Raw genomic sequence first — 26,849 nt, 5'->3', positions numbered from 1 at the left:
AGAAATATTTGGGAGTCACTGTCTCAATCTCTTTAATGCTCCTGGTTGCGTTTTTTTTTTTTTTTTTTTTTTTTTTTTTTAATCTTCTGTACTTTCTTTGAAAGTGATGAGAATTCTAGATCCAGGGAAAAAAGCCAAGTAAAATGGAAAAAGGAGAATAAGGTTGTATTCTCTGGATAATGGTAGTTGATATTAACTTGTAGGAGCAATTATTGTCTTTTTTTTTTTTTTAATGACTCCAAAATATATTTTCCCAAAAGATTGAAGCCAATTTGTATGAGTCAGATTTCAGAAACCCAGTTAATGCTTACATGGAGAGAGAAACTTAACCTCATTATGAACTTAGCCTCCTTTGGCTTGTGATTACAGTTTTATTAATATTTTAATTAGTAATATGTTTCTTTCTCCTCTCTTTCCTAAATAGATCTTGCTTTTGATCAAGCTGCTACTATTTGCAGGCTTATTATTGGGTCCCACTGCTGTATCAGAATTGCTTTCTTACGCTGAGCATAATTGCATCTCGGTTTATAAGCAAGGGAGAACATAATGGTGTGGAGAACATCATTTAGGAAAAAAAAAAAAACCCAAACAAAAAATAAATGAAGCCACCTCAAGACACTTTATTTATGTAGCATTTCTCTCCAAAGAGTTCGGACTGCTTTGCCCATATTGCCTCATTAATCCTCATAAGACCTCTGTGAGTTAGGTAGGCGATAAATATTGTTATCTCTACTTTTAAACTCGGGTCGGGTGAATACCTGAGCTCAGGCCGAGCCTGATGCAGGTTGCCTTGATCTGGTCAGTGGTGGGCCCTACTCTGCCTCATTCCTTTTCTCCTGCTGGGCACCTCCTCTTTCCAGTCATTTGGATTGTCTCTGGATCATTTGCTGCAGTTTGTTCTAATAGAACAGGCACAATGGTGCAAGAATTTTAAAGTTTAAGCACCGGAGCCATTGTGTAATTGCGTGGCTGTCAGGGCGGCTGGCGGCTGCTGCAGTGATGCGGGGCTCCTGTGTAATTGCCCATGCAAATTTGAGCAATTTATAATAAGGCCACCATAACCTAGCATTAAGCTGGAGCCTCTTCCACCTCCGGAAAATTTCGCAAAAATGAGGAGCAGTGCTTTTGTCATCTTGAAATTGCTCCAGTGACTTTAACTCTCACTATACCCTTATCAGGTAGTCAAGCAGAGAGCTGAGCAGGAGGATGCTGGTTAATAGACTGCCCACTAAGACGAAGGAGAGCTGCAGTTTGTGTTGGGAGTCTGCAGCCTGCTTTCCACTTCAACCCCTAAATCAAATCACTCTGCTTGCCGAGAGTTAAACACTCGTCACTGGCGATTTTAAGCATTTTATTAAAAACCAAAGGTTTTGTTTTGTTTTGTTTTTGTCTCATAAAGCAGTTTGTTTCCAAACGTCATTAAGATTGTATAATGATTACACATCAACCCTAGAAAATCATAGAAAGGGAAAGAATTCAAATGATTCAAATAGACTTTTTTTCCTCCTTTTGTGCAAAACGATAATAATTATGAAGTCAATCAGTAGGAATTCTTCAAAGTATTTCCCAAGAGAAGAAAATGGCAAAAGAGATGTTTATATACTCATTGGGGATGAGACCAAAGACTAGTATGTTCTTTCTGAGACATGCCGTGTTTTGTTTTGTTTTAAAGGGAGATTGGTGGGATCCAGTTGGATCCAAATTGTTTGACAGCAAAGCAAGGTTTGTGGATTTAAAGTTTACACAGGAAATGAACACAAAGTTAAATGACCATCCTAAATAACAATTTCATGGCATTTAAGTCCATTTACTTAAGAAAGCAAATATATCACCTATGTAGGAGGGCATGTGTCTGAAGACATCTACCTACCAAAAGAGACAAATTACACGATTTTCCACACTCCTTTAAGAAGCAATGCTAAACATGCAAGTTCATTAGAAAGTAAATTGGAAAAGATGCCCAAAATAACCAGCTGAGGAAAAGAAATTGGTGTTTCAACGATGTAAGCTTGTCATTAGGTACTGTTAAATTAAATTGTTTTTCACGAAATTTTCCAGATTCTTTCGCCTCTGCCAATTTTATTTCTGCTGGAGGTTGTTTCATTCAATTACAACCCACATAGGAAGTTTGTGGAATCTCTGTCTTTTTGTAGTCAAACATATACTTTCTATTTCCTAATACATTCTGCTTTGGGGAGTTCTTTATTGCATATGGCAGAACATGATATTGTGTCCTTCCAGAGCTGGTATTTTGAAACAGAATATAGCTTTCACTACAGTGAAGATAGCAGGTTCTCAATTATATTTTAATAAAATGAAACCTTAAATTTTTTTTTCTATGAAAACATTTTTCTTTAAATTTAAACTTTATATGTTGTGACAAGATTTTTATTCTGCTTGAAAGAAATTGTCCCATTCTGTTGATAATCTGCAATCCATAAAATCAGACAAGGCAATAGATTTTAAATTAATTGTACCCTAAAGTGAAACTGTTCACTTTTTATTCATTGTCCTAAGGGAAGAACATTTTAAAAGTGTGATAAACATAATGCTTTGAATGAAGAAGAAAATATTTAATGTTTCCTTGTTATTTACTATCAAATGCCAAATAACAGCAACAAAAATTAACATTTTATATTTTAAATTACTTTAAGCTTGACAGTTTTCTTTGCAGAGACACTATACCCCAAATACATGAACATTCTTAAATTTTTCGTATGAGGAAAATAATTGAGGCTACCCCTTGATTTACTTTCTAAATTCACCTGCTAAATTTTGACAAAAATATCATATGGAATAAGTGGCAACAATTTTCTTATTTTGATTCCAAATTGAAGTGCCTTTTGTGGTTAATAGGAATGTGTTCAGAGATGAAAAGGATAAAACTGTTATATACCTAACCCAAGTGCCATGTAATGATAACCCTTTTTAAGCTTGTCATGATATTATTTCAAAATGTCATTTTCAACAAATGAGTAACAGACATGATGGTTGTCATGAAGTACAATGAAAAAGATCATCTTGCTCTTGGAGTTGGTGTAAACGACCTAGAATCATGAATTGTAAAAGTCAGAAGGGACCTTCAAGATAATTTCATCTAATCCTGCTATTTTATAGAGGAAAAAACTGGGGAAAGCAGAAATTAAGGAAATGCCCAACATTATTCATCTATTAGAGCCAGAGCCAGATTAGAACCCCCCCCCCTTTTTTTCTTATTGCCAGTCTAGTGACTCTTCTATCATGTGGTGCAGTTCCTATTACAACATAACTGACAGTCTCAGGTTAAAATGGGCAGCCATACCACCAGTGTCTAATATGATAAATTATTCTTTAGGGAAAGGAAGATGGAGTTATTTGGATGTTCTCACATTCAGCTCACAGAAATTGTGATCCTTTTCATAGTAATCAAACAAATTCTGACCTAGAAGCAGACTATCCTAGGAAAGCACAAATTAGAAACTCAAGAATAGTAAATAAAGAAGACTATAGGGTTGTAGTAACATTAACTGTAATGACTAATTTTTGCTGAAGAAATGTAACCTCTTTCTTTTCCTTGGAGAGATAGGGGGTTATGGATAGGTAATGTTGTATATACTGTCAAGACATAGTGACAGTTGGTTTCACTGAAGTGTTTTTCTTTGTTACTGGGGAAGGTTCAGTGAGTAGCTGGTGATGTCAATTGTGAAAATGACTAAAGTACAAAAAAAGCATCAATAAGAAAACAATTCATCTCTATAATCTCCTACATTTTAAAAGATGACTAAAGAACTACACTTTCATTTTATTTTAAAATTAAGAACCACAAAGGGAAATATTTCAAAAACCTTAAGGTCATTATGATTTTTTCCCCCTTTCTATCACACACTTCAAGATTTCAACATTTAATCCTGGGTCACTGAGGTTGGGGAGCCTGCCACACTCCATTTCCACTGCTTTATGGCCACGAAGGAACAGACTCATGGCATTAGTCAGCAGTTTCTGAATTTTGACCCACAATAAGAGAGATACCTCAAGACAGGAGAAATAGATGGAGGCAATTACAAACAGCTACATGATTGATGGTTGACATTGTTAGGGCTCCACTGTATGGCAGGTTGCAATGGTGTTGAACTCCCCTTGCTACCAGTGGATGTTGCTATTGGCAACCGTGCAGTGAAGCCAATAAAAAGGAAAGGAAATGAGAGGAAAAACTCAACCTTGGTGGAGGCTGTAGGGTTTATCCTATAAATTATGTTACACTTAGCAATATGCAGCATCAATGTTCAGGAGAGCCACAGTACACAGAACTGCCTGCCTGCAGTATCAAATCAAACTATGGATCTTTTTTTTTTTTAATCCTTTGACCATAAAATACATCTTATATAAATTTGCTTTAGATGGACTCGCATGAGTCTTTTTGGGCTATTATTTGTAGTGGTTGAAGAAAACAGATGTGGATTTGTCTCTGCTTCACGTGGAGTGTTTTTCAATTCCCTTTTGTGATGTAAACATGATGTAGCTCAATACCCATAAACACTTGCAGCAACTTTGAAAGCTGAGATAGGAGTGGCCGTTCCTAACCCCACCCACCTTTGTTCCTCACCTGGAGGAAGTAAGGCAGCCCTGCAAGAAGCCATTTTCCTTTACAGGGTGGCAGTTCAGAAAATGGGCGTAATAAAGCCCATAAATCTGAACGACCTCCTCTTACCTGCTCTATTGAGGCATCTTTTTACACTCATTTTCTCCTATAGTTTCTCTATCCTTCCCTGCTGAGGAAGTTGTAAAGGGTAGTCAGAAGCATTTTTTTTTTAAGGTTTTCCATTTCTCCTCTACACAGCCTCTCCCTTTCTAAAACTTTCTCTTGTTCTGAGCTTCCTGATAACACAGCCTCTCCTTCAGTCTTAAGGAAGACATTCCTTTTCTTTTTCTTTTCACTCTCTTAATGCTCCTCACCTTCCCCCCACCTTTTTTTTCTTGTGGATTAATGGAAAGAGCACCAGATTTCAAATCACAATCTGGGAGCCCATCCTTTTCTAAGCCTCATTTCCCATGTCTGCAGAATGCAGATAGTGATACTTGGCACTCAGTGTTGTGAGGAAAGGCTTTAAATACTTAAAAGTAAAAGTGTAAATGTGAGCTGCTCTTTGGCTTTTGTTACATAGCCTGTTTCTTCACCTCTGGTCCACACAGATAATTTGTTTATTTGCCTCTTCATGTGATCCTGCCTCCCCTTAATTTCTAGATACATTGGGAGTATTACCTAGTTCCTCCACTATCTGTCCTCTCCCCTTAAACCTTATCTTTTTTGTCTTGCGATATTCTGAAAATGTAAGAGGTGATCAATAGATCAGTAAAGGTGAAGATGGGCATAAGTAAAATTGTAAAAACCCGATAGGATTTGAGCCAGCTCTACCCTCTCATTTTACAGATGAAGAAACTGAGATCCAGAGCTCAGATGACTTGCCCAAAAATGCACTGCTGATCTAGGAGTAGAATTCATGTCTAGGATCACAGATTTGGAACTGAAAATAACCAAAACTAGTATAAAACTTTGCGTTTTTACATATGAGGAAAGTTGAACCCTCAGAAACTGAGTTCTCTAAGATTTACACAGGAAATAGAGGCTGGCTGGTTAAAAACCCTTCATTTTTATAGATGAGAAAACTGAAGCCAGGATAAGTTTAATGACTTGTTCATGTTCTTATATGTAATAACAGAAGGTGGATTTGAAACTGAGCCTCCTGACTTCAGAAACAGTGTTCTTTCCATTATACTTCACTGTGTCTCATGATTCTCAACCCTCCATGATGCCTTTCTTTGTTCCATGAACAAAACACCCAGCTGCCTTAACACTGTTATAATAGCCAATTCAGAAGTTCAATTTTAAAGCTCATGCAAAATAGCTAGATGTTTTGAAGACAAGGTGAATTTTAGGAGCTTACAAAGGTGGCAGAGTCAAACTGAACAGGCTTCATTTTTTCTTGTTAAATGTGTATTCCCAGCCCAGACTTTTGTGTGTTAGTCCTCTGTGCTAAACTAGGACAAAACAAACCCATTGATTAGAAAACTCCATGTAGTCACTGCCCTGTTTGGATGGATGGCCCATTCTATTTCCTGTGAAATTCCTCTCTCTCCTGAGAAAACAATTCCAAAAAGAACATGACCCATTTATGCTAAATTCAGATTGTGAACTTCAGAGCTATAGATTTCTTTTCCATTCATACTTTAATTAAAGTCCGTTAATCCTTTTCTCCTGGGAGGAGGCACATTCCACTGTGAATATTAAATAGGGCAGCTCAGAATGCAGGGCCCACAATCCCCATTCTGTGTTATTACTTTTATATAAACGTACATTGGCCAAACAAATTTACTGCATTCTTACTATGGACTTCTTCCGGGGTTAATTGGCACAAGTCGAAGCTTTTAAAGATAACATTCTTTTTTAAAGAGTATCCAAGATAAAGTATTCTATAAACAATCACAAAGAAGCTTCATTGTTAAAAAAAAAAAAAAAATCTGTAGAATACAAAGGAGAGTCCTTGGTACATCCTGGCATAAAAAGGAAAATAGCAAAAGCAAGCAAAGAACAGAAAAACAAGCAATATTTAGCTTGTAACAAATAGGGGCGTGATATATAAACAACATCATAATTCTGTACTCCCTTAGCTTCTTGTGTGAACACTGACCAACCCACCTGTGTTCCAATCATTGCTTTGGGTCAGAGACAATTTTTTCTGTCCCAGATGCTATGATATGAATATTTTCTATACAGCAGCAGTGGAAAGATGACCCTTTCATCCACAGCATTCTCTGTGCCTCATATCTTCCCGTATTATTCCAGATCCACTTGCTGTTCAGAATGACTAAACCCAAAGGTGAAAGCCATTTCCTGGTTAATGGGATCAACTCCAGTGCCCCAAGCTTGTCTGTGGCAGCTTTAAAAAAAATTGCAGCAAAGCCAAAGAGAGACTTTTGAGAGACAGTTTGCAATGGCAACCTATGGAGGTAGCCTTAACTGATATCTTCTACTGACACAGTGAGACTGGAAGAAGAAGATGAAGAAGGTATCTGAGAAAGCAACATTTTCTGGTGCAGCTCTTCCCATTTACTTCTATTCACAGCAATAGAATCCAACATGGGCTTCAATTTCACATTTACTTTTACTAAGGCCTAAAAGAGATTAAAAAAAGTGGGAAGGGGGGGAGAGGGAAAGGGATTGGAGGTTTGTAGGAGAAAAAGAAAACCAGAGTTATTGATGTAATTTTTCACCAGGAAATTGGCTAAAAGAAGCATAATTCATTGTGTTGTTGGTGGACATAATTATTGAGTAACTAATAATAAATAAGTATTTTGGAGTGTGTAGTAGAAGACATAGTGGGCCAGCCTCAGAGTCAGGATGTTCTGAGTTCAAGATTCATTTCTGAGTCATACAGGCTGTATAATCCTGGGTGAGTGACTGAACCTTTCAATGTCCTCTCTTAGGAAAAGTCCTAAATTGCAGACTAGCCTGCATTGGTAAAGGGCATTTGCTCAACATGAGCTGTCTCTGATGAAATCACAGTCTAGACCTCCCAAATTATTGAATAAGTGTGTAAGATTCACAGGCTAATGTAGGAAGCAGTCTGACAGAATGAAAGTCAGAAGCTTGCTCCTTTTTCTGAGACTAAGAAGAATGAATTTTAAATCCACTATTGTTCCCTCTAATCATGTTTTCTTTTACTTTTCATTGGTGATGTCAGGTGACCTCTAAGATAAAGTCAAAAGAATGTATTCTTTGACTAGTAAAATATCAAAAAGTATTTATTAAGCCCCTCTTTTGTATCTTTTGTAACAGTAGGAATAAAATCATCTTAGCAAATTGCATAGATAAAGATGGCTCTCTTCCCATCATTTTCTGGACAGCATGGTAGGAGATAAATAAGAAAGACTTTTATGACAATCTTATCCTTTTGAAACATGGCTAGGATTAAAGAGACAATGATAGTATTATTATCTGGGCTTTTAAAATGTATTGATAGGGGGATGTTTTTATAACAGTAATTCATGAATAGATCAAATCAGGTGAAAGCTTGCAGATCCTTAGACAGCTATTTCTGCTGGATGCTATTTTCAAATTAGAAGACTCTTAATACCTTATTGAAATAGGAAATCTATACATTCACATCTCTCACATGTATTTAGTGTCAGGACACACTATATAACTAGTTACAGAGAATTATACTTTTATACTAAGATGCTTCAATATTCCTAGCACTTAAAAGGAGTCAATTCATTCTTGGATTGGAGGTACAATGTATAGATTAAATAGTTCCTGTTTTCACAGATCTTACAATCTAGTAGGGATATAAGACATACAAGTAATTAATACAAAATAATATATCATAAGTGAGTAAACTGCATGCATATAAAGTACTATAAAATATGAAAAATGAAAGCAATGACTTTCATTTCAAGTCAGGAAGAGAAGGAATTGGAGCTAGGCTTTTAAGGACGGATAGGATTTACGTGGCCAGAGTCTGGGGGGAAGTCCAAAGGCAGGAAAGTGTAAGATGAGTAGAAGGAGGGTAGTCTAGTTTGGAATGAGATGTCATTTGAAATTAGGTTCAGTGGTTAATATCACTTTTTATTTTTTGAGGACCTTGAATGTCAGGCATGAACTTGATTGGATAAAATTTAAATATGAAATCAAGCAAATTCAAAACATGAATTTCAAACCCATTGTTTTTTTTCCTCTACCCCTGTTTTCTTTTGCTTTTACCAGGTGATGTCAAGTAATCTTGAAGATTATTTCCAGAGATTAGCTAGTACAATATCAACCAATATTTATTAACTACCTCTTTTGTGTCTTTCATAGCAGTAGGAATAAAACCGTCTAAGTAAATTGCACAGATAAAATGGCTCTCTCCCCACCATTGTGGCGTGTGTGTGTGTGTGTGTGTGTGTGTGTGTGTGTGTGTGTGTGTAAAGTTATACTCTGTGTAACTCGGATGTAGTAGAGTAGATAGAGACATTGAGAAAGACATCTATAAAAGGAAAATAATAGTATTTCTATTCCCTCTCTTCCAGGTTCACAGGTTGAAAGTATTTTGCAAATCTTAAAGCACCATATAAATGTAAGTTATTTTTTTATTGTGCCTATGGCTGTGTATAAATTTTATTTGACAGTAATATAGAGAGTGGAGGTGAAAAGCCATTCACAACTCTAATCCACTTGAGTGGCTTGGAAATGTCTTGTGATGTCTTTAAAGGAAAGGGAAAAAAAAAAAAACTTGGGATATACTTGGTATATCTGTCATTCGTATTATCAGAAATCTTATAGGAGGATTTCTGAGATAAAAAATCCTGTATAAGATAGGATCTTTGTCCCTAGCAAAAATAATTATAAATGGAGTTTTTGTGAACATATAATACAGAGGATCCAATTCACAGATGGGCAAGAAGAGAGGAAATAAATAATATATAAACATGATAAATTACATAAATTCTTGGTGCAGTAGATGGACACAATATGGGTAACTAGGTGGTACAGTGAGCCAGATTTGGACTTAAGAAGACCTGAGTTCACATCCAGCTCAGTCACTTACATGCTGTGTGACCCTAGTCACAGCTCTGTTTGCCTCAGTTTCCTCATTTGTAAAATGTACTGGAGGATATGACAAACCACTCCAGTATTTTTGCCAAGAAAACCCCAAAAGGGGTCTCAAAGAGTCAGATCCAACTGAAAAAAAAAAAGTTTAAACAATAGATAAAAAACATTGCCCCTAGATGTGAATTCAATCACAAGATAGTAATTCAACTTTTCTTCAATGGTACTTCAGTCTTTTTTTTTTTTTTTACCTATAAAATAAGGATATAGAAGAAGGTGACCTATTTCTTTTGGCCACAGACTTATTCAGATATGACTTTAATATGCTTGCCACAATCACCTGTGTTTTTGGAATATGTGACATTGTGGCTGGCCATAGACTTATTTTTTGAGACTTTTTTTTTGAGAATTAATAGACACAAATTTTGCTAGACTGAGCTTTGTGAAGTCAAAGACTGTTGTCATTCTCGGTACCATGAAATGCTTGTACATGGTAAATATTTCATAAACTTTAGCTGAGCACATTATGGATCAATAAGTATCCTGTGTACTGAGGAGAAAAATACTGAAGATTTAAACTATTAAGGGCATCAAGAATGTGTTGACTTCTATCATCAAACTAGAGTAAATGCTTATAGTCCAAAATTTTCTTTATAAATTACTTTCCTCAAGGAAGGAATACTGAGAATATTTAAACCACCCTTTCTAAGGCACATTACTCTCTGAAGCTATAGATAAATAATGCACTACTGAGAGAGTGTGATACTAAGAAGCATTAGGAAAAATTAGGAAAAGTAACTAAGAGAAGGACATTCTTCTCACTGCATCCCTTGGTTCCTGGTTGAATGAGTAGTTGGAATTCTGGGAGCAATTCATTTTTTCGCATTGGTGACAGTCAACTCCTCTCATTTCTATGGTAACAGACTGTACCCCTAATCCTAGGGATGAGCCTAAAAGTAGTCCATTACTCATAAGGAAGACTAGTGAGAAAATGTGAATATCTCCATGTAATTATATCACCTCTGAAGCATATTCTGAATCTCAGGACTTAATAAAAATATCACTCATCATTCTCCTCATCCTCATCTAAATCAGAGCTATTACTAGGAAAAAAACTTAAAGAGCAGAACCAGTTACTGCCAATAGCAGTATCATTCTATATAATAGATAAGACATTATTGACCACTTCTTAGCTTACTATGAGTAAGCTGGGGCAAGATTCTTAATCTCTGTGTTCCTTAGTTTCCATATCTGTAAAATAAGGGGTTTGGATTAGACGGCCTCTGAAGTCCTCTAGCTCCATGATCTTGTGATAGAAGTGAGTGCTAGGTTTTTAAAAGAGTTCAAGAAGGAGCAGGTCAATCAGTGAATACTGATTGCCTACCAGATCTCTCATTCTTCCAAAAGGAGTTAGAAACCTGTACTGTGGAAGAAGTTTGTCAGACAAGTCATTTTAAAAATCCATTAAGATGTTTTTAGTCATTGCAAAAAACTTTTAGGAGAACACCTGACTTTTGTGATATGCAGGTTAATGAAGAACATCCCTAGGTTGAAATGAACGTCAAAGCTAGGAAAAATCCCAGGTTATCATAGAGAAAGAGTTATCTCTTCAGTTCCACATGGCCTAAGTATAGTATTTGCTGCAAACAAATAAAAAGGATTCCTTTTCTCCTAACAAAGAAAAGCATCTGTTTTATAACTGAGTGCACTTGTACTTCTATTTGAAAAGAACAACAACTCTCCCTTCCTTAGGTTGTAATTGAAATTCCTTTTATTTCTGTGAGAAATACTCACCACAAACATTTTCTGCACTCTCAGTAGAAGGGTCTTCATTCAGACATTTATGTGATGCGGCAACTGCCACTGCTGGATTTAGTATAGTTTGGCGCATGTTGCTCTTCTTTCTGATCAAGTCTTTTAATTAAACTGACTAGGATAATTCCTATGGAAATTAGTGTTTATTTTAGTTTCAAGCTACAAAAGCATTTCTCTAGGATTTTTTTTTTTTGATCTCAGGAGTACAAATTGGAATTTTTTTCTGCTTAAAATGTAATTAAAAACTCATTTGATTACTATATTTCTGGCTCTGTTTTACTTATTAAATTCCTGTAATCAGTTTTCTTTTATGAAGCTGCTGGGAAATGATCTCAAAAGCAACACATTTTTCTCTTTCTTGGCAGGTTCCTGAGCATTTACTGAATTATATTCATAGCACCTGGCCATGATTCGAATTAATCCACCAATTTATTCTTTAAACCATTTTAGTTTATTTGGCTCTCCCCCAAACAAATTTCTTTACTTTTATCTTGGCTCTTTGTTCTACCAGTCATTTCTCTCTTTGTTGAATGAAAACAATTTGGAAGAGCACTTTTTCATTTTCTTTTTTTGTTTCTCTTTTTCTCCCTTCCCTTTTCCTTTCTTCCTCTTCTTCTTCTTCTTCTTCTTCTTCTTCTTCTTCTTCTTCTCTTCTTCTTCTTCTTCTTCTTCTTCTTCTTCTTCTTCTTCTTCTTCTTCTTCTTCTTCTTCCTTCTTCTTCTTCTTCTTCTTCTTCCTCTTCTTCTTCTTCTTCTTCTTCTTCTTCTTCTTCTTCCTTCTTCTTCTTCTTCTTCTTCTTCTTCTTCTTCTTCTTCTTCTTCTTCTTCTTCTTCTTCTTCTTCTTCTTCTTCTTCTCCTCTCTCTCTTTTTTTCCTCCTCTTTCTTCCTTCCTTCCTTCCTGATGAAATAACAGGTCCAAAGTCTTTCCTCTCTCCTAAAATAGTTAATTCCATCATGAATTTGACCCATAAATTCAATTCAATCAAAGAAAATTGGGGGCCATGGAATATTATTAGGGCAAAGAATTAGTCATGTGCCTTGATTTTGGATTTTGCAGTGGTTATCAAAAAAAAAAAAAAAAGAAGTGACTGTCTCATCCTCTTATTAACTCTTTAAAGGTAGGGGTTCTCCAAGCTCCTGTCTTTGGCTTTCTTTTCTCTCTCCCCACACTGGCATCTCATTTACTTTCACAGCTTTGACTACTTCTTTTCTGCAGATAAATTTAAGATATATCTACAAGTCTGACCTCTCTCTTATTAGAGCTCTGGATGGGATCCTCCAATTTACCACAACTTTAGATTAAAATTTAATATATGTAAAAGCGAATTTAAAATCTCTCTCCCAGATCTATTTCTCTAGTTCTACTTATGATAATGGCATAACATATTCACCCAGGTTTGAAATCTTGAGTTATCTTTGTTTTATTTTTTCTTTGCTTTATCATATCCAGTAAGACTGAAGACCAAATGAAATAATGTATCCATGCACCCACAAACCTTAAATCACTGCACAATTGCCAGTAGTTAAGATGTTAGTAATGGTCAACCAACCTGTTCTACCTTGGAAATATTTTCTGCATCTCTTCCCCTTCCCCCTCTCCCCACCCTAACAGTCTTCATTAATAACTGCCTGAATTATTATATTAGAATTATAGTCTTCTAACATCTTTTGTATTCTACATTCTCCTTTTCCTAGACTATTCTTTGCATGATAGCCAGACTAATCTTTCTTATGTAGAGATCTGGCTATGTTATTCCCTTGCTCAAAATATTTCAGTGATTCCTTCTTATTTAGTACCTGGCCTGGAATTTTAAGGCCTTTAAAATCTGGCAGTTCCCTTCTTTTGTGGCTTATTTCAGATGATTTCTATGCCCCGCTTATTCTATGCCCCAGCCAAAGTGGACTGTTTATCATCACTCAGACATCCCCTGTGTTTATCCATCTTCCTGTCACTTTGCTTTTTATGTTCTGTAAGTGCCAAGAAAATTCTATAAATAGTACAGATGGTGACAAAAGCAGAATTTGAATATGGGACTTCTTACTTTACTATCAATCAGAATCAACTCCTTCAGGAAGCTTTTTCTTAAGTTCCCAAGTTGGTACAATCTTTTCCCCTTTTGGCATCCCACAGCATTTTATTTGCATTTCTTTTATGTATACATGAGATACCTTATAAATTCCACAAGGTCAGGGTCATAACTTAGTTATTCTTGGTATTTCCCCCATCATGTGACATAGTGTTCTATACACAGTAGGCACTTACTAAATGCTTGTCAACTATTGATAGGAAAATTTCATCTATTCTTCAGAAATTTCCTATTTGGCTCCCATTGAGGGAGATGCCCTAACTAATACCATAAAAATGTTTCCTACTTTGAGATACTTTAAATTTGTTTTTTAGGTTTTATTAATCTTATAAGTGAAAAAGAAAATAGAACTTGTCAACTGACTTAGTTTTTTCTTAAGAACAAACTATGAAGTTGTCTTTTTCATTTAAGTGCCATCTCTTCTGACTAGAATTCTTGCTGCTTAAAAAAATTTAATTATATAACAAAGGTTGTCACTTCATCCCTGGCTGAATGAATTGTAAATAGAGGAGGAAAAGAGCCTTCCACCCAAACCCCAGCATTTTCCCTCCTCTTCCTGGGGACATATAAGAGCATAGAAAGCCAATGGGAGAATTCCCACTACTACCCCAAGACATCTCCCTTTTAGGAATATAAAACGTAGCATCAGAGTGCTCAAGTATAGCACTGGCAGATGTCTGTAGAACTACACAAGGACCAAGGAAAGAAAGGAAAGGGAAAAACAAGTCCTAGTTTTTTCTATCTCATTCTCATTTTCTAAATATAATGATAATTTACACTTATATTTAAAGTTTGCGAAAGAGTTTCACATTATCTTTTTTGATCCTTACAACAACCCTGTTGAGGTTCTTTTTTTTTTTTTTTTTTTTCCTTTTTTTCTTTTTGCTTAAGCAATTGGGGTTAAATGACTTGCTCAGGGTCACACAGCTAGGAAGTGTTAAGTATCTAAGGTCAAATTTGAACTCGGGTCCTCCTGACTTCAGGGTTGGTGCTCTATCCTCTACACCACCTAGCTACCCCGAAGTTTCATTTTTACATACAAGGAAACTGAGGCTGACAGAAATTAAGTAATTGGCCAGGTAAGTGTCAAGAGTTTGGATTTGAAGTCAGATTTTCCCTACTTTGATTTTAGCCCTTAGAAAATATGACGTGGAGCTACTCTTAGATAGAATTGTTTCTGTTAGTTAGTTTATTTTGTCTTTTACCTGTAAATCTCAAAACCTGCCAAAAGAGGCCAAATCACTGACTGTGTTTACAACCAAAGGATCTGAGTTTAAATCCCTGCTCTATGTTTCCTACTTATTTGTTCTTGACCAAGCTGGTCCCACTCTTCTCACTGGCAAAATGAAGTGATTAGACTGGATGATCTCAAAATTTCCTTCTGTCTCTCTGATTGTCTTATGTGATTAGGAAGATATGAAGTGATGTTTTTCTTAGAAAAGTCTTTAGGTGAATTGATCTTGAAATGGGACACTTGAAAAATCACAAAATAGATATAATTACTTTTCTTACATGTTTGTCTTGGGAAAAGCATCGATCTATAACATCTTCTAGATTTATTGACCTTGCTTATAACTCTAACTTTGAATTTAGTTAGTGCCATAGTAAAGTCCATCTGGATGCTCACAAACTTTCTCTTTAGTATTGTACTCTAGAAATTTGCTGACATGGATTCATTAAGAGCAAGTCATATTGGACTCACCTAACTTCTTTTTAGATAGAGTTAGGGACTGGTACTTGATTCAATAAAATTTTAAAAGTAAAGAAGATCATGAAGAAGGTTAACATGTCAATTTATTCCTAAAACTGTTTTAATTTATTTGGTTTTCCCCCAAACAAATTTCTTTAGTTTTATCTTGTCTCTTTGTCTCTCCCTTTGGAAGAGTACTTCCTTATTTTCTTTCTCTTTAAACTTAAGCTTTTTCTACTCATGACCCATTTTCATTTGAGAAATTTTTACATGACCCCTGATATATAGATACATAAAACAGATGTAGAAATGTAAAATACAAATCAAACATTGATAATAAGTCATAATTTTATAACTCCTACATTCAATGTGAGACCCCATATGGGGTTGTGAACTACAGTTTAAGAAGTTGGTTGCTTGACAATGGGGTTACAAAGACAGGAAAAGAGCTTGGTCTTCAAGGACCTTTCATTCTTCTATGGGAGTACATCATGTGCACAAGAGAGCAAATACAGTATATACAAAATAATTGCAAAGTGATTACAAGAAGGAGAAAGTGCTAATAATAGAAAATCAGGAAAAGCCTTACGGCAGACATGGGACAGGCATGGACTCTGAAAGAAGATAAAAATGCTATGTGGCAAAGGCAACTAGTGAGTGTATTATAGATATAAAAGACAACTTTAGCAAAAGCATTAATGTAGGAGATAGACTGTTATTCCCAGTAAACAACTAATGGCAGCTTAACTGGAACATAAGATTACATGAGAGAGAGCAATATGAAATAAAACTGGAAGGAAAGGTGAGTCAGATTGTGGAAGTCTTTATATATCAGGTTGAAAATTCTGTATTTTATCCTAGACTAATGATGAGGATGAGGATGATAATCAAACCTAACATTTTTATAGCACTTTAAGGTCCAAAAAAGGCAAGAATCTCTTTTATCGGAATTCCATGTATCAGGAAGAGTCTAGTAGGAGAATTATTTTGTGAGGGCAGAAGGCCTTCCTCATGCCCCTGAAATTACAAATAGGTAATTACTTGTTCAGTCTACATAAGAAATTTATGCCAGTCCTGAAAGAAGTCAGACATTAAACATATTGGGGTATATCAGCAGGTCTGGCAGCAGACAGCAATGTAAAGTTTCAAACCATAATCTTTAGCTCATCAGAGAAAGGCTGCCTGTAAGCCACTGATATGGTCAGGGATCCAGAAACATGGCTGAATCACACAGCTCATTAGTTTAACCAAAAATTGTAACTGTAAACCTTCTTTAACAATGCTGTTATCAATTTTATAGTAACCATTTAAGATTTTTTTTCATAAAAATTGGAACCAAGATCTGTTGAGTATAATGCTAGCTAGAATAAATTTAAGATTGGTAATAGATAGAAAAAAGAACAGAAGTCTGGTATGATTTATTGAAGAAATAAAGGTCTAAGTAAAATTGTAAGAGATAGGGAGGAAAAAAAGCATTCCTAGTACCAAGAAAATAGCTACTACATACACTAGATAGGATGGTTGTTCTGGGCTGAAGTCCAATAGCAGTTCCTATCAAGAAAGGTTCTTTCTCTTTCTGAGTTGGTACTGAATGGAAGTTAGGTGAACAGTCAGAAAAAACAGAATGATTAGGAAGACTCATGGGAATGATGACAACTAACACAAATGGAAATGATTGTTTAATGCCCTAAAGATGAACAAAGCAATCTGAATATCTCAGACTGTATTTTCATATTCACTAAAGATTTAAGCTAGAAGGAAACCTTGTAAGAAGAAAGAATAGAGATAAAGAGTGGGAATTTAGAATTTAATCTTAATTCTTTCCCTATTTTACATTTTTCTGGGCAAGAAAGAAGGAACCTGAGATTCAACAGTGGTTAAAATATTATCATTCTGGTTCTCTGCTTTAAAATATAGCACAAATGTGAAAAGTAAAACAAAATACAGTTATCCCCCAACACTAAAGTTATTGTCTTTTTTTGTCTTTCCACTTCTTCCCTTCTTTCCTCCCTTTCACTAGCAAAGAAATAAAATTACCCAGCCATTGTCTGGGGCTCAAAAGCTGCCAAAAGTAAGAATTTCCCCTCAATTCAGTTTTTCATTCATGATTCAGGCCTGAATCTGGCCCAGTGCTATGCTCATCATTTGGTTAGGAAGCCACAATTGACTACAAACCTTATTCTTGGGACTTTCCTGACATGATGGATGATGCTGATGTAGAAACAAGGAAGTAAACAAAGAGAAAGGCAAGTTCATTAGACACACAGAAAATGCCAGAGCTATTGCACCCTGTTGGGGGAAAAGTAGGGAGGGGGAAGGGTTGTGGGAAAGTCTACCAGACTCAAAATACATTTACCTTTGAGGTCGAAAAACATCCAACTGTATCTTAATGCCTTATAGCATTTCTAATAAGAAGGGTTTTATAATCAGAAATTAGCTGAGTTGGCATTTTTCTTTTAAAAGTCAAAGCAGAAGCCTTTCTGGCTTTCTATAATTGAATTATTTCTTCAGGGTTACTAGAAAAACTCATTGTTTTGTTTTTCTCCCCTAGGGAAGTAATCAAAAACAAAGATAAAAGATACAGCACATTGTAGATGAAAAAATTAATTTAGTTCTAAAAACGGATCAAATATGTGATGAAATGTAGAATTAGGTTTGAAATTCATCCAAATGGGTTTTTGGAAGCAGCATATTTTTTTTAGAAGAATCAAAGTTTACCAACCTAATTATCAATATGATTTACTATAAAATCATGCAAAACACACCATCTAAATTCCACTTAATGATTAATTTGTAGTATAGATAATTACAATTCATGTTAGTCAGTTGAAAGGAAGGAAGGAAGGATGTTCAATTGCACTCTCACAGAATACCTGAGCAAAAGAACCTTGGAGTCATTAAGTTAAACCCTGAACAAGGAGACCTGCCTATCTGAACAAGAATATCTTCTATAGCATATCCAATAATGTATAGCAACAATCTAAACTTTGCTTAATGTTTAGTAAGGGTAAAATGTTTTCTAGAACCTCTCAGATAAGTAGATCCATAGCCATGCTATCTTTTTTGCCTTCTTCCTTCAGGTGACTGATAAGAAGAGGTAGTAAGTAAATGACATTGACAAAATGGTCCACACTCTGCTTTCTAGTTCTATCACCTAATCATTCATTTTTGGACAATTCATGAAGAAAATCATAGCTGATTTCTCCTTTCTGAGTATGAATTACAATTATTTTGCATTGTGGAAGGATAGCTATCAAGTGTGTGAATGGTTGGGGGCAACGGCTAAAGATAAGCATTAAAAGGATGGAATGCCCCCCAAATTTCCTTGATAATGAAGTCAGAAAAGGTGAAAAAAAAGCATTCAAGCAACACCAAAGACAGTTTCATCTATAGTAATATCTCTATTGAAGAAGATCATTTTCAAAAATCCATTTTATCATTAGAAACTTTTATTTTTTTTACCCAAGATAGATTTAATATAGAAATCAAAAAGATGCCCTTGGGATTTTTGGAAAAAGAATTTTCATACATGCTCTAAATTTAAGTCTTATTAATCATTAAACATTTATTAAATGTCTACTATGTGCCAGGGACTGTTTTAAGAGCTGGAGATACAAAAGAAGACAAAAGATAGACTTTGCCCTTAAGGAGTTTGCAATCTAATGGGGGGAGATAACATAGAAACTAATATATGCAAACAAGCTATATTCATTATAAACAACAATATACACATATGTACACATCTATACATTATGGTTTTCAGTACAATCTTGTTGTTCCATTGGGCAGGGGTATAGGGTGAGGAGTTTGGTGATAGGCTAGCAGGTGGGCTTGACTATGGCTGGCATGATTCTGTAGTTCATGGGATCATATCTCAAGAAAGGCCCTTAGGATAACCCATTTTATCTGACAAGAAATAAGCACCTGGGAACATTGACAACTTACTCAAGGTCCCAAGAGTCAAGATTTGAATTCATGTCCTCTGATTCCAAAATCAGTCCTCTTTTCAGTATTGCAACTATTTGGGAATCAGGAAACAGAGCTCTCCTGTTGGTATTCCTCTCCTTCCCCAGATTTCTGCCCTTTGAAGCTCAAGGTTATATAAAAAATTAATTTGCATTGAATTGTTAAAGAATATCTATTAACTACCCTAACAGGCTTCCAGCAGTTTTACAACCCTTCTCAAAATAAAGTAGCAAAGAATAATTTGTATTCTATTGAGCAAAAAGACAGTAGTTGTAGCTTCCCTGTAATTTATGTAGAAAAATAAAAAAGGAAACACAAAAACTTAGAAGGAAACACACATACAAAAGCAATGTAGCTTTTAAAAATTGTGTCTAGTATTTATTACATAATTTTTCAAAGAAAGTAAACAGTATGAAGTGGAAATTCATGGTTTTATATTGAAGTCTTTTTATATTGTGCAGTGAACATGGACTTTTTTTGTCTTTTTGTATTTAAGTTCAAAATGAATAAAAAATTTAAAAACAACTTTGTATATGTTTACATATCCATATGCATAAAACAAAATGAGACATCACTATCATCAGATTTTTCTACAGAAGACATTTATTTTTGGAGTATTTCTTTAGGTATCACAATATTTCAGTTTTGCATGAGGCCACTTATGTTTGTTGGAGCTACTTCAGAATTGATATAAAAATGATTTTCTGGGTAATCACCAGGCATAATAACCCAAGAAGTTCTTTATTTTTTAGTAATTCAAAATTCCTATGGGCTACATATTGACTTAGTTTAGAAATGTAATGTTATTATGTTTGATTATATTTTTAATCTATTTTTTTAGACATTTCCCAATAATATTTTAACCTCATTTGAATCTGCGCCAAATGGTTTACACCTCTGCTGTAGAGCATGGTTTAGTGAAGTGAAGACTGGAAACAGAAAGATGTTGAGGAAGATATAAAATGTGACAATTTCAAGATTATGGTAGAATGGAGGATGACTCCCATGTTGTGAAGCTGGGTGACTCTTAACATAGGGTTAACCTTCTTCAGAAATGGGGAAATTTGGAAGAGGTCTAAATCTGAAAGAAAATGAGTTCCATGTTGGTACATGTTGAAATTAAGATACCAAGAGATTACCCAAATGGAGATGTTCTGCATGTCACTGTGTGATGGGCATTCTCTGGATTCCCAAAGGCTATGCTAATAAAAAAAATAAACTTCCAGGTTTTAAAATACTTGAAAAGTTTTGAGTAAAGGCCCCACAGTGAACTCTCTATCTGAACTTTAAGATTTTAAAACAAGAGATATTTTCTTTTTTCTAAGGCATTGGAGAAGTTCTTATTTTAGTGGAGGGAGTTCCCATTCTGATTAAATAACAAATCTTTCAAAATATTGAATTAATAACTGTTAGACAAAAAATTAACTTTTCTAAGATTACAATTATAATAGTGAATTTATCTGATGATTGTGGCTTGCCAAGAAAACCTCAAAAAGGATCACAAAGAGTTAGACATAACTGAAAAATGAATAATAAGTTAGGACAAATTTCTTCTGAAGAAATAAACATTATTTATGTTTTGTATGTGTGTGTATTTACATATGGATATACACATGTACACATAGATGTATACATACATATATATTTATACACAGAGAGTAATGTATCTTTCCTTGTAGGGAACTTTGGAGTAATGGCAAAGGTTATTAAAATTCAGAATTCTTAAAAAAAAAAAAAAAAGGAAGCATCAGTCTACTAAAGGGGAGATTTCAATCTACTCATTTCTAAAATCTAAACTTACATTTGGAGGATAATCTGAAGCAAATACAACTCATCCAAATGAGATGCCAAGGGATTCAATCATGTTGTTATGGCCATTTTACACCACCTTAACAACAATCATCATAAGGACAAAGTGCTTTTGTTCACTGGTGTTTCCAAATAGTAATAATAATTACTTAATAATAAGTAATAAGCCCTTAATAATAAGATAGGGTTGATTATCAGTAAGAGGAGTTGCTAATCAGCCAAAATCACTTCCCAAATAATTTGGCTGGATTTTATTAGTCCTTTAGTGCAATCTCATTTATTCCATTCAGATCTGAAAAACTAAGAAGACAATAGCCTAATTGGCAAATTGTAGACAGGTTTAAAACTATTCTAAACAAATAGGATCAGCACAGTAGTATCCTTTTATTAATGAGCACCTCTCATACAGTGTCTTATATCATCCTGTTTGTGGAGCTTTCAAAACTGACTGGGTGGGCACTAATCCATCATTTTGGTTGGACAGCCAACTTCTGATTTGGGAGTAATGTTTACTGACCCAGAAGCCACAGCCTTTGATGAATGGGACGCCATACAAGTATTGGTTGCCTGCAATTTTTGTTTAGTGGAATTGAAATGCTAACATCTTATCAAGATCCTGCTCTCTACACCTAACTCTCCATAACCTTAAGTTTCTTGGGAAGTACTGGGCTGATTTTAGTTGGTCAGCACCATTTTGTTGGTTCTTTAAATATGCAGAAAATGTTTCCCTTGCAAGTTTAATTCTTGAATGAATACCTTTAGATGACAACTAGTAAAATGGGACAATGTTCACATCTTTGTTTAAATCATGGCCAAATTTAGTTTATGAGAATTAAACAAGGACAGTTCTGGAATACTCTTTTATAATTTCTTGAGGGAAAAGGCTTTTCTTGGGCAGTTTGGGTATGAGACAATATAATAATGAGGGTAAAATTGTTAAGTTTTTTTTTTTTGTAATCATACCAATGCAAAATCACCGTAAAAGGCTTTCAAGAGATTTTAACTTGTTCTCCTGCTTAGAAATTCCTTATTTCTAGGACCTATCATTATGCTTTAAATACCGTTGGGGTGACTTTGTTTAGCTGAATGTCTTGACAAGTTTTCTTTAAATTGATTTTACCCTCCATTGCTTCATAAGATGATATTGCTCACAATTGATAATTATCCCTTCTAAGATATTTTAAAAGATTTTATAGTCTTGCTCAGCAAAAAAAGTAGAAAGTCAAAAGAAAAAAACAGAAAAAAATCTGTAAAAATTAGTATAACAAATTATTTTCTCAATAAAAGACAGTAGAATCACCATAGTAGATCTTTAACATCCCAGTTCCAGATAGGGGAAGTAGAAATATTAAAGAGAACAAAATTGGAAAAGCAATAAAGTTGTATCTTGTTGTTCAGTTGTTTTCAGTCGTGTCTTACTTGTCACAACCCCATTTGAGGGGTTTTCTTGGCAAAGATACTGGAGTAGTTTGCCATTTCTTTCTCCAGCTCATTTTGCAGATGAGAAAAGTGAAGTAATTGGGGTTGTGACTTGCCCAGAGTTACTTTGCTGGCATGTGTTTGAGGCTAAACTGGAACTCAGATCTTCTTGACTTCTAGCCCTGAGTTTTATCCACTGTGTCATCTAGGTGCTTCACGGAGGAGCTTCTAATCCAGAAATGATAATAACATCCTCCCAAATTGGCTTTAAATGTGTCAGGATCTCTGTCTGATAACCTTTAAGGGATAGAAAAGAAATCACTGATTGGGGGCATGGGAGGAGAGGAAGGGAAGGGGAAGGATATGTCAAATTATTTTGACAAGATATTTCCTCCCTTGTTTCCAAGCTCATTTTCTCTAAAAGTCTGATTTCCTTTGTTAAATATTGTAAAGGGCAGAGAGAAAATGCACAAACTTCTAAGAATTTCTAAGAACAAGTAGAGTTTATGCACCTGCATATACAGATCTTTAATGGAAGAAACAACTAGAGATGCTTTGGGTGTGATCTTATCTATATCTGGAATAGTGAACCAAATTCTAGTTTTAAGCTTTTAGGATTACATGATGTTGATAATAGATAGCAGATAATAGATAATAGATAAAAACATCTATGCAAATCTTAATAAGAAAATCTATAAGCAACCCTATTCCTTCCATCAGAGCATAGCATTGGGAAGTTCATTAATGCAATTGCTTTTCTTCCTCTCTTTGGTTGTTTTGAAGAGTAGATATCGCAAGATGTGGCCATCAATTTTTTAAAAAAAAAACACAAAAACTAATGCACCTTAAGGGCCAAATATGACTTAATGATACTTAAATATTTAAGTAGATCTGTGATTTGAGTGCAGTAATGTAGATTGCAACCCACCCATCCTGGGGAACTCTTGTCCATGTCCCACCAAGAGATCTGCTCAATAGGCTCAAAGCATTCTTTGCTTTTTTCTGATATCTCAAGAGTGCATATGGAACCTTCCAGCTGTCTACCTGTCATCCTTTGATCTCACCATATCACTGTCCCATATTCTTTTCCTATGTTTCAATTTCTTTTCTTTTTTTCCCCCTAAGGCAGTTGGGGTTAAGTGACTTGCTCAGAGTCACATAGCTAGGAAGTGTTAAGTGTTTGAGATGAGATTTGAACTCAGGTACTTCTGACTTCAGGGCTGGTTCTCTAACCACTGTGCCATCTAGCTGCCCTACATTTCAATTTTTCAATATCTTTTATTCTTTTTCTTCTTTAAAATTCCTGATTAGTTACATATGTTGAAGACATCAACCCACCATCAAACATTTATTAAGTGCTGAGAATAGAAGTGCAAAGAATTAAACAATCTCTGATTGCAAAGCACTTAGAGTGAAATGTGGAATATCTAAATGACACAGTGAGCCTGGAGTCAGGAAGATCTGAGTTCCAGTGACTCTGAGCAACTTAGTCCTGTTTGCCTCACTTTCTTCATCTGAAAAATGACCTGGAGAAGGAAATGGCAAAGTATTCTAGTATCTTTGCTAAGAAAATCCCAGATGGAGTCACAAAGAGTCAGACATGACTGAATGATGACTGAACAACAACCAAAACTTTTCTAGGGAAATGTGTCGTATCATTTCTCTTAGAGCCTAACAGTGTATTACAAGTACAAGGTTCTTAATAGATGAGTATTGAATTAATAAATGAAATTCTTTTTAGGATACTAAATACTTATCAAAAATTTCTCAAAGTTAGCATTCTAGAAGGGTTTTTTTTTTTTTTTTTTTTTGGTACCACAATATTGGCAATTTCTCTTTCATTTTTGAAATACAGTGCAAAACAGAAAAATCAAATACAGAAATTAGCTATAAGCTAACTTTCATTTTCAGAAATGCTGGATAACTGTAATATAACTTTTGAACATTCAAATTTTACTTCCTTTTAACAAGCAAAGGACAACTCTGCTGAAAATCATAGATCAAACAATACTAAATCTAGAAGTTTAATCTCATTTCATGGGAAATCCATTTGATTTCATTTTACAAATGAACAAACTGAGACCAATGATAGTAAAATGGACTTATGTAAGGGAAGGTGTATTCTTATAGAATGTCAATCTTCTAGAAAAAATCCTTTTGCTATTATGTTTGAGTTGCTGGATGCTATTGCCTGATTGAAGGTTTCCAGGAGAGAAAAGAAAATCATAGGTATATTTTATAAATCCTGAAATGATTTGTTATGGGCCTAATTTTTCTACTAGTGTACAATATAGCTCTGACATATAACTCATGCTTGTATATCATATCTCATTGTGTATATACATATATGTATCTATATATAACTAACTGTAAGTGTGTAAGTATATATATATATATATATAAATGCAAAATGTAAGTTGACTGCCTTATTTCTAGTCAACATTTCCAGTAAATAGCGATCAATACCCCCCGCCTGGCCATTAAATAGATTTTGAAAAACTCTTCAATCCATATCAGTCTCATATCCTTATTTAGTTCCTCAAATTTACCGTCAGCTGGGAATTCTGCAGGCAACCGTGGTTCTGTTGTGTTCAACATTTATTTGAAGTGTTCCATCCATCATCATTTCTAGTCCTTTTCTGATGCAATGTAGCTTGTTCTTTGTCTTTCTTAAAAACTGAATGGCTGTTAAATTATCCATTTATCTTCTTTGGGCTGGGTTGTACAGTTCCTCTGTTCCTCCCAGGACTATCTTTTCTACCTTATTTGCTGACTTTTCATTCTATTTTCCTTGTTCTTGGTAGTATCTTGGTTTACACTACAATCCTAAGCATGCTATTTTACTAATTCTGTTTTATTCTTGTTTAGATGTCTATGTAAGTGTGTACATATACAAATACATGCACATTTGTATACAGTAATATGTGTATATACATGTATGTGCATAAGTAATTTTATATATATGATAATGTAAAATTTTATGTATGTATATATATAACACATATGTCATATATATATATAACACATATGTCATATATATATATATATATATATATATATATATATATATATATATATATAATTACCTGCTTTAAATGCATTACAGAAGGGTGTGACAAGGGCATTGGAATAGGAGTCAGTCTTACCTCTGCCTTGTTATAGAACTTTAAATTTGATTTTTCTGGGTCTCAGTTTCTTCATCTATAAAATTAGAAGATAGTACTAAACAATCCCGAAGGCTTCTCTGGCCTTCCAAAGCATTCATAAATAGGATTTTATAAAAATGTGTTCTTTCCAGATTTAACATTTTATTATTCTTAAATTACAAAGCATATGCTTATGTATTAAAATGACCAATGTTCCTTAGATTGGAAGGTGGTAGCAATTCAATTCAAATCAATAAACATTTATTGGGGGCAGTTAGGTGGCACAGTGGATGGAGTGCTTGGCTTAGAGTCAGGAAGGCCTGAATTAAAATCTAATCTCAGACACTTTACTAGCTGTGTGTCTCTGGACACGTCACTTAATCATGCTTACTTTGGTTTCCTCATCTGTAAAAGGAGCCCTGGAAGAAAATGGCAATCCACTCCAGTATCTTTGTCAAGAAAACACAAAGACTCTTGACATGACTGGTCAACAGTAAAAATCATTAATTAATTAATTAATTAATTAATTAATTAAGCATTTATTAAGTGCTTACTGTTTGTAGAGGTTGACACAAATGGGTCCAGAGGTAGATATAAATGATCCAAGGATCAGAGATTAAGAATTGAAAGGTACCTTCTATATCTGTTAGAATTCTCTCATTTTACAAATGAAGAAACTGAGGTCCTAAGAGATTATATAATTTATCCAAGGTTGCAGAGTCAGCTAATAAGCATTTGTTTAGAACCTACTATGTGCCAGGAATTGTGCTAAATTCTGAGAATACAAAGGAAGGCAAAAAACCCCCCAAAAAAAACAAAAAACAAAAAACAAAACCTACAAACCAAAAAAAAAAAAAAAAACAAACATAGTCCCTGCTTTCAATAAGTTTACAATCTAATGCAAGAAGGCATTAAGATTAATGACTGGGATAGGCTTCTTGCAGAAGGTGGGACCAGCTGACACTCAAAGGAATTCAGGGAATCTAAGAGGAGATGAGAAAGGACATAATTTCAGGCATGAGGAATACCCACCCTGTGCAAGGAACAGCAAGGCCAGTGTCACATGGATCAAAGCTCCATGGGGAAGGACCTGGCTAAGATATAGTAAGATTGGAAGGGAGGAAGCAGCTAATTTATGAAGGGTTTTTAAAAGATAAACAGGATTTTATATCTGATCATGAATGCAACAGAGAGATAGTAGAGTTTATGAAATAGACAGTAGAGACAGAATTGAGCATTAGAAAAATCACTTTAGTGACGAATGGAGGATGAATTTCAGTGGGAAGGGATGAGCCAGGGAAACCAGGCAGTCTGGATTATTTATAAGAGTCCAGACATGAGGTAATGAGGGC

At 34.8% G+C, this 26,849-nt stretch overlaps 1 long non-coding RNA gene across 1 annotated transcript in view; it reads right to left on the bottom strand.

The window, feature by feature from the left end:
• Nucleotides 1-6,185: 6,185 nt before the first annotated feature.
• LOC127554529 (uncharacterized) overlaps nt 6,186-26,849 on the bottom strand; it is a 44,499-nt gene continuing 23,835 nt past the window's right edge. The window contains exon 3 of the long non-coding RNA XR_007952004.1: nt 6,186-7,149. This is a non-coding gene — a long non-coding RNA (uncharacterized LOC127554529). The remainder of the gene's footprint in view (nt 7,150-26,849) is intronic.

This window comes from Antechinus flavipes, chromosome 3, assembly GCF_016432865.1.
Source record: "Antechinus flavipes isolate AdamAnt ecotype Samford, QLD, Australia chromosome 3, AdamAnt_v2, whole genome shotgun sequence".
NCBI classification, from domain to species: Eukaryota; Metazoa; Chordata; class Mammalia; order Dasyuromorphia; family Dasyuridae; genus Antechinus; species Antechinus flavipes.
Note: the sequence above shows the minus strand (reverse complement) of the source record. Positions and strands in the feature narration are given on the sequence as shown.